Source organism: Vitis vinifera, chromosome 16, assembly GCF_030704535.1.
Source record: "Vitis vinifera cultivar Pinot Noir 40024 chromosome 16, ASM3070453v1".
Classification (NCBI taxonomy): Eukaryota; Viridiplantae; Streptophyta; class Magnoliopsida; order Vitales; family Vitaceae; genus Vitis; species Vitis vinifera.
The window spans coordinates 6,882,321-6,890,000 of record NC_081820.1 but is presented as its reverse complement, the minus strand read 5'-3'; the positions used below and the strand labels follow the sequence as shown (position 1 = coordinate 6,890,000).

The 7,680-nt window shown below is 32.6% G+C and overlaps 1 protein-coding gene across 2 annotated transcripts in view; it reads left to right on the top strand.

Moving 5' to 3' along the window:
• The first annotated feature begins 7,392 nt into the window (after window positions 1-7,392).
• The window catches only part of LOC100247439 (protein ARABIDILLO 1), a 53,461-nt gene continuing 53,173 nt past the window's right edge, over window positions 7,393-7,680 (top strand). Inside the window, exon 1 of one of the 2 annotated variants that reach the window (XM_010663953.3) lies at window positions 7,393-7,622. The gene's annotated coding sequence lies outside the window, so the exon portion shown is untranslated. Of the gene's footprint in view, window positions 7,646-7,680 lie in introns of both variants that reach the window. The other variant, XM_010663952.3, reaches the window with a different exon arrangement.

Here is a 7,680-nt window from a genome sequence, read left to right as displayed (position 1 = left end):
TTGACATACTCTTATCTCTAAGAAACATATGTCAAATTTCCACTAAAGGAAATGTTATGGTCATAGTCTTTTAGATCAGATGTCATTTTGATCACCTAAAGGGACACACTGTCTCAATCCATGAGATATCATGATGTCTTTATTGAGAATCCTTGTTACCATCAGTTTCCGTTAGCAATGACCCAATCTATAGGGATATGTGACCACCTAAGGGTCTCACCCATAGGTCAAAACTTCCTATTAACTTTGACACAACTCAATATCCTTTTCAATATTGAAAGTCATGTAGTACAGTAGCTTGGTGAATTATGACAATTGATAGTCTTATGCATGATTTACCGTTGGTCCAGTCCATTATGCATCACATACACTAGTGCACTCACCAAGGGAAAACCATCCTACAATAAAGACAAGTCATCCCTCCAATTAGAAAGTAATGCACTACAATTTCAAATGGATTGTTTAAATCCATGAACTAACTGTGAACAACTCATCACTCTGCAAGGAACCCATTACTTGGATCTTCTATACAATTCATAATGCACTCAAGTCATGTACAATGCAAGTGATGTGAGACTTGTATGCCCAAATAACCTATTAATACAAATGGGATAATAAAAAGAAATCAAGAAACATAAATAAATTTATAAATGTATCTCTATTTGTTAAATCATGTCATACTTTTTAGGGCTCAATCCCAATAAGAGTTGCATAGAAGATCGAAGTTATGAGTTCTCTACAAGATGGTAAGTAGTTTGCAATGTTGGGAATATCTAGATTACTCCATTCTTATCCTTGGACTATTAGGGTGCATGTTAAATATCCTTAAGGCTTTCTAGATCTGAACATAATGGAAATTATAAGCTTTTAAAATATATTAGATCTAGAAATAGTTGTTTTAACTCAAATCTGAATATTCCTAAATCAATTTCTATCGATGAAGAATTGATGAATGCACAATAGATCTCATAAACTTAATAGTCTTTCACCTTATGAATTTTTCTTGATCCTAACATTTGAGAGCTAGAATCCTCTAGGAAGGTTAGTGACTACGATTTTTTTTTCTTTAGAGATTGGGCAAAAAGTAAAGCCCTAAACCCTTAAGTAGGGGGGGTTATATAGGCTTCTTGTAAGCTTAAGTAACTTGGGCTCATTCTTGGCATAGGTCACTTAAAATAGTCCTCATGGTTTCTAATAAATTAATTAATCCTATTAGGCTCCAATTAATCTATTAGCCTAGTCCAAAGAGACTATTCACAAGCTCCTATGAAACCTTGCGTATTTATCAAAATTCCTTTATGCACACAAGTGAATAATGAACAGAACTAACCTTCATATTGTGTCACCATGGTAACTAAGCTTGAGTAAGGACCATTAGAACCCATAGGAAAATACAAGGTCTCTCACAATCCAATTGTGAATTTGACTCAACATCCCATTATAGAAAGTCAACTATAGTCTAGTATATTATGTTATTATAGCAAGATATAAGAACTCGGGCCCTTGACCTACTATTCACTATATGTAGGCCCCCTATGAACTCCTATCCATAATCTAACAAAGTGAATGCTATCAATCTCTCAAGATCATCTCTACAATTCTTAAGTCTCAAATCTTCATATTGTGTGATATATCAACTAACATACTCTAACTCGTAAAGAGCATATGTCAAGTTCTAATTGAGGAACTACTATGACTATGGATCTCTTGAACACATGTCCTTAGGATCAACTAAGAGGACACGGTATTTCAAACCCATGAGATAGTATAGTACCTCTATTGAGAATGCCCGTTGTCACTAACCTCTCTATCAATAGTAACTCAATCCATAGGGAATATATAACCATCTTAGAGTCTTAATTGTATGTGAAAGTTACTACAAACTTTAACATAAACTTAGTATCATCTCGAGGTTGAGAGTATAGTGGTTTGGTGAAATCATGACTACTCGATATCCAATGTCATGAATCACCATAAGACTTATCTAATGTGTAACCATACACACCAATGTTGTCACCATGGGAACCCCATCTCGATGACCCATATCAATCTTCCCTCCAATTAGGAGGTAAAACACTACAACCTTAAATGGATTGTCTGAGTCCATGAACCAATTATGAACTAATCATCTACTTCAAAGGAACTTGTGACTTGAATCTTTAATGCAACTCCTAGTGCTCCCAAGCCATGTACAATGAAAAGATGTCAAGTCAGAATGCTCAAAAGTTATAATGCTTGAATGGGATAGATAAATTGGGAAATAGGAATCTTATTAATAAATAATAAATCCATCATTATTATATCATGTCACGGTTTTGAATGCTTTATCCTAACAATTTCCCATTAGCCCTTAAAGCATATCAAGAATACATTTGACATATATGTTATCCCTATTGTAGGTAACTATGGATTACTCTGTTCCCAAGCCTTGGATTTTGTTAGGTGCATGAAACCATTCTTAAGACTACTAGATCCTACGCACAATGGAAACAAAGCATTAAAACATTTATAAGATCTAGATCTATGAGTTAGGAGTGTTTACCGCAAATTTGGATGTTCTTAGATAAAATCCTTGTGGTGAAAATGGTCATTAAATGTCATAATAGTCAAAGATGATCTCATAAACCCCTGATCTTCCGCCTGATGACTTAGGTCCTATCCGATGTGTGACCATACACACTGGTGCACTCACCATGGGAACTTCATCCCAATGGCTAAGACTAGTTATGCCTCCAACTAGGAGGTGGTGCACTACAACCTCAAATAGATTGCTTAAGTCCACGAATCAGTTGTGAACTAATCATCTACTTGTAAGGAACTCATGACTTGGATCTTCTATGCAACTCCTAATGTACTCAAGTCACGTACCATGCAAGAAATGCTAGGCCAAAATGTTCATTAAATATAATGCATGGAATAAGTATAGATAAAAGTGAACCTAGAATGTCATTAAATGAATAATGATTTTTGAATTTGTTACATCATGTCATACTTTTAAGGGCTTTATCCTAACACATTTATGTTTTTGTTGTAATGTTTGTTGTAAAATTTCATTGTATAGTACTTATACTTGTATCATATCAATTTGTTGGTAATTTGTATGAATAAATCCAAATCATGAACATTTGGATCAACATGGTTGTGAGACACCTTGGACACTTAGAACTATAAATTGGAAATTGTTATGGAAACATTGGTTTTATTATAAATTTGAACTTCTTTTCATAAAAATGGGACGATTTTTACTATTTTGATTCTTTGGAGTTAAATGTGGATGATTGAAATTTATTAAATCAAGCCTCAGATTGATACCTCGAGTCCTCAATTTTATATAAGTTATAACAAAAGATTGGTTTAGCTAGTGTATGTGATTTATTGATTTCAAATCAACCCTGAGTTTGTGTTTAACCTATTATTGATTTTATAATATTTAGGCCAAAGTGTTCGATTAAGACCAATAAATGAACAATTCAACGTAAGAATGTGCATTGAAAATCCATCTCTCTATCAAAATGGTATCCAAATTCAATCAATATCGGGAAAATCTTAGAGATCTTCATATTGAATTGAGAAATATATCAATATTGCTTTATAATGACATATTGAAATTTCCTATCAATTTCATTTTGACATTGCACCTAGGCCTTATCTTTCTTAATCGATTTATATCAAAATCATGTGTTCGGTATTAAAATGAAATTAATTCTATAACTAAAGTGATATCAAATATATCAAAAATTAGTTCATTGTAAAAAAAATAAAAAAAATAAAAGAAATTGTATCGATTTGATTCAATATGGAGTCTAACATTCAAGCACAATATCAAAAGCTATTTTGTGGTCGATTTTGTATCAAAATTAAATTGATGCAAGGACTTAGATGCTTTCTTTGGTATCTATTTGAGGTTCTTCTTGTATCAAAATTCAAACACTTAGTTTGAGATGTTGATTTTGAGCAATTTGTGTCATTGCACCCTTAGATTTTGGATCATTTTTTAAGCATTTAGCATATTTTCAAGCCTAAATGATTCTCCAAATTGATTTTTGGACACCAATAAAATTGAATTTGGTCTCATTTCCCTTATGATCCACATGTTCATTTGTTTGAATTCTCTATACATATTACCACATGTATGATTAACTTTATCATGCCATTATGCATTTTTTTTTTATATTTATTGCTTGTGCATTATTCATGTGTTTAGTATGTGGTACCCATCAATAAATCAATAAAATGCTAAAGTTCCCTTTACTTGATTACTAGATATCAATTTTATTTTAGGTTTAGCCGAGTGCCTAACACCTTCCCTATACTTAACCTTGACTCCCAAATCCATCATTTGTTTGTAGACTTATCTTTCTGTTTTTGGAGTTACCCTTAGTGTTTTCTTTCTTATTCTATTTCCTCTTCTAAAAATAAGTAAAATAAGTGACAACCCCAACACTCAAGTAAAAACGAGCTTTCAAAAATAAAAAAATTCATTTTCCATGGAGTTTGGGCCTCGCCACCGATTTGGGATGCATCATTCACCTCCATAGAGAAATGGAAGTCCACAATATGCTTCTTTGAGAAGTACATGCCAATAAAATCTTGTATACAAAATTTTAAAGGTTATGTTCAAAGACAAATGACCACCTTATGCTTTGAAACAACACTAAGATAAAACTATTTGGATTTCTTTGTTTGGAATATATTTTATAAGGATTGATCGAGGCAATGCTTAAATATATAAGATTCATGACAAAGGAAAATTTTAATCTCAATAAGAAAAATTCTCTTATGTCATAATCTCAATATATCAATGCAATGAATTGATAGAAAACAAAGTCTTATCAAGAAACTAATCAGTCATAAGAGGGGACAAAGGTATATGCTCTGTGGTTATCCTAGATAGGCTTTCATTCTCCATTTACAATTAAACTCTTGTAACAATAAAATCTCTATAATAAGTTTAGGCTTGACATTTTTTTAGTGAGTGAATGTCTCAAGGCAAAGTGATCAATGTATAGAACTACTATTGGAGATCTCACTAGAAAACTTCTAAATTTGTCATTGGCAAACACAACAGTTAACATTTTTTTCAATCACTTATTAGTTTGTTTATATAAAGTTTTTATTTATAGAAGGCCAACCACGTAGGATGGTGAATTGTCAATCATTTGAGAGGAGAGTGAAGTAGAGTGAGAGAGCTAATAGGAGATGAGAGAGAGTGGTAATGAATCAAGAAGAGAACCTAAGAGAGAGAGAAAACAATTTTTCTCTTGTTTGATGGAACTAAAGTCTTTTTATAGTGCTCTAAGTTAGTAACTCTCACATTAATGGACTAATGATGATGTGGAAGGTCTTAAAAATGACACTTGTCACAAAGACATAATGCACCCCCTCCCTTCCCCTTCACTCTTATTATGGTCAAAAACAGGTTTAATGCATGTTTATTTTATCTTATGAAGTTTCCAACTCTAGCCATCAAAGCAAGACTTTCAAACCAATCCTAAAGTAAAGATGGTGGGAAGGCTAGTTCCATAGTCGGATGTGACAAAGTCTATTTTGGAACTCCCAAGCCCATAAGCATACTAACATCAAGGCACTATATCAAAAGTGATACCTTCAAGAAGGATGTAGGATATCATCTAGTCATAAGTACTATAGAGGAGACATAATTTTTGTAATAAGGGTGAAACAATCAACCTTCTATGGTATACCTATTATCACCTTTACCAAAAGTTGAAGTAGGAGAACCTTCTCAGCATTCACCATAGGCAGGCATCAATGGTTGATGGTATATTGTACAACTCGGGAATATGTTTGGAGATGGACGTCAAAGTGCAATTAATGTGCAACACTATGTCATAGCAAATATATGTGAATAACATGGATCCCTTTATGCATTGAAGATCAAGGATGAGATGCAGTATGTATCATGTTAGTAAAGAGTGGTCTTGAACATGTACTATTCTGTAGCAAGACACATGGTATGCCATGGTTGCTCCACATGAATTTCACAAAATAGGACATCAACATAATTAACCTAGTGTTTCATTCTAGGTTTAATTGACATGACAAATGACATAAGGCTTATTACTATTTCTTTACCAAGCACTACAAAAAAAAAAAAAGAAAACCCACTTTCAAATGCCATACACGATAGGTGTGGAGGTCAACATAGAAATCAATAGCCTAAATATTACCTTACATTTATCAATTCACACAAACACCTCTTTGAGGAAATTACACAATGGTTTTGTTATCTTATTAAGATCCTTTACATATCTTTTATAAAACCTAGCATGGTCAAGATCGATCTCATTTCCTTTTAACTATTTTTTTATGAGAGCGCATTAGCTATAATATCTATTTTGGCATAGTCAACTTGAATATCTTTTCAAAAATCACATGTCCAAGTACTATGCTAGAGAAACCATGAATTGAAATTCTCTTAATCAAACACAAGGTTGGTTTCCTTACATTTTATCAAATCCCTTTTAAAATTTTTCAAACTATTTTCAAAACTTTTCCCAAACACAATTATCTTTTCCTTAATTTTTTTTCCTACACTTGCAAGCAAATTAAATTAATATAGAAGGATTTTTTTTTCCTTTTCTTTTTAACGAATGAACTTCTTGTATGATTTTGTAGTTGTACATAGAAGCTCTTAGCACAAGTGGTTAACAAAAGTTCTTCCAACAAATTGCCTTTATGATAATTAAAGGTTACATTCTATAAGAAATTTTAGTAGTTAAGATCTTGCTTTGGTTATGATCTCTGACCATGACTATCCTCTTTAACTTGGTTTTGTTTGAGATATCTTCGATCATGAATGTTTTCTCTATCCATGTTTTCATCACTACACTTAGTTCTTTTCTTCCTTTGTAGGTGAGATATATAATATCGTCATAGTCAATCAAAGATAAACTTGTTGGGCTTTTGGTAACTTTGAATTTATATTAATATGTTAATAACTTGATGGTTCACCTAGATTTGTTAACAAAAAATATAAGATTATGAAAAGATCCTACTTAATACTGTTACAAAACTTTCTTGAATTATAGGAAATTTGATAGTGTCTTCTTATCATACGTGCTAACTGTCTAATTATATTACGGATTTCCTTATCACATTTAATTTGATATGCAACTGTCCAACCTCGTTATTTACGTCCTGATTGAAACTTGATTTGATACATTATGATCCTTAACAATCTAGGTTGTTTTACTCTTTAAATTGTATTTATATATTTATATAGTGAATCTCGATTTGATGTAAATAAGGAAAATGACACATTTTCCAAATTGATTGTAAATTTTTGAAAATTAAGTTAAATCTTGATACATGTGTCATGAATAACCAATTTATGAATCAATATGTAAATAGGCATTGCCCCTAAGTGATTATATGGGAGAAACGTACTAAGTCCTCTCTGTTTGGACCATTTACCAAGTAGTGGAGAGGTGGAGAGCGATAAAGAGGGGCAAAGGAGGTGATAATTGCTTCAAGGCTTAGGCTTTTGCCTCTCTCCAGCCACTTCGTCAGGGTCGTCTTCACTTTGTCAATCCCAAAATCCCTCTGTGGATTTCTTCAAAGCTCAGTTGTAAAGTTCACCAATAAAGCCCAGAGATTTACGGGTACAAGAATGTCATGATTACTGGTATTTGAAAATTTTGCTGTTGATGCTCGTACCCA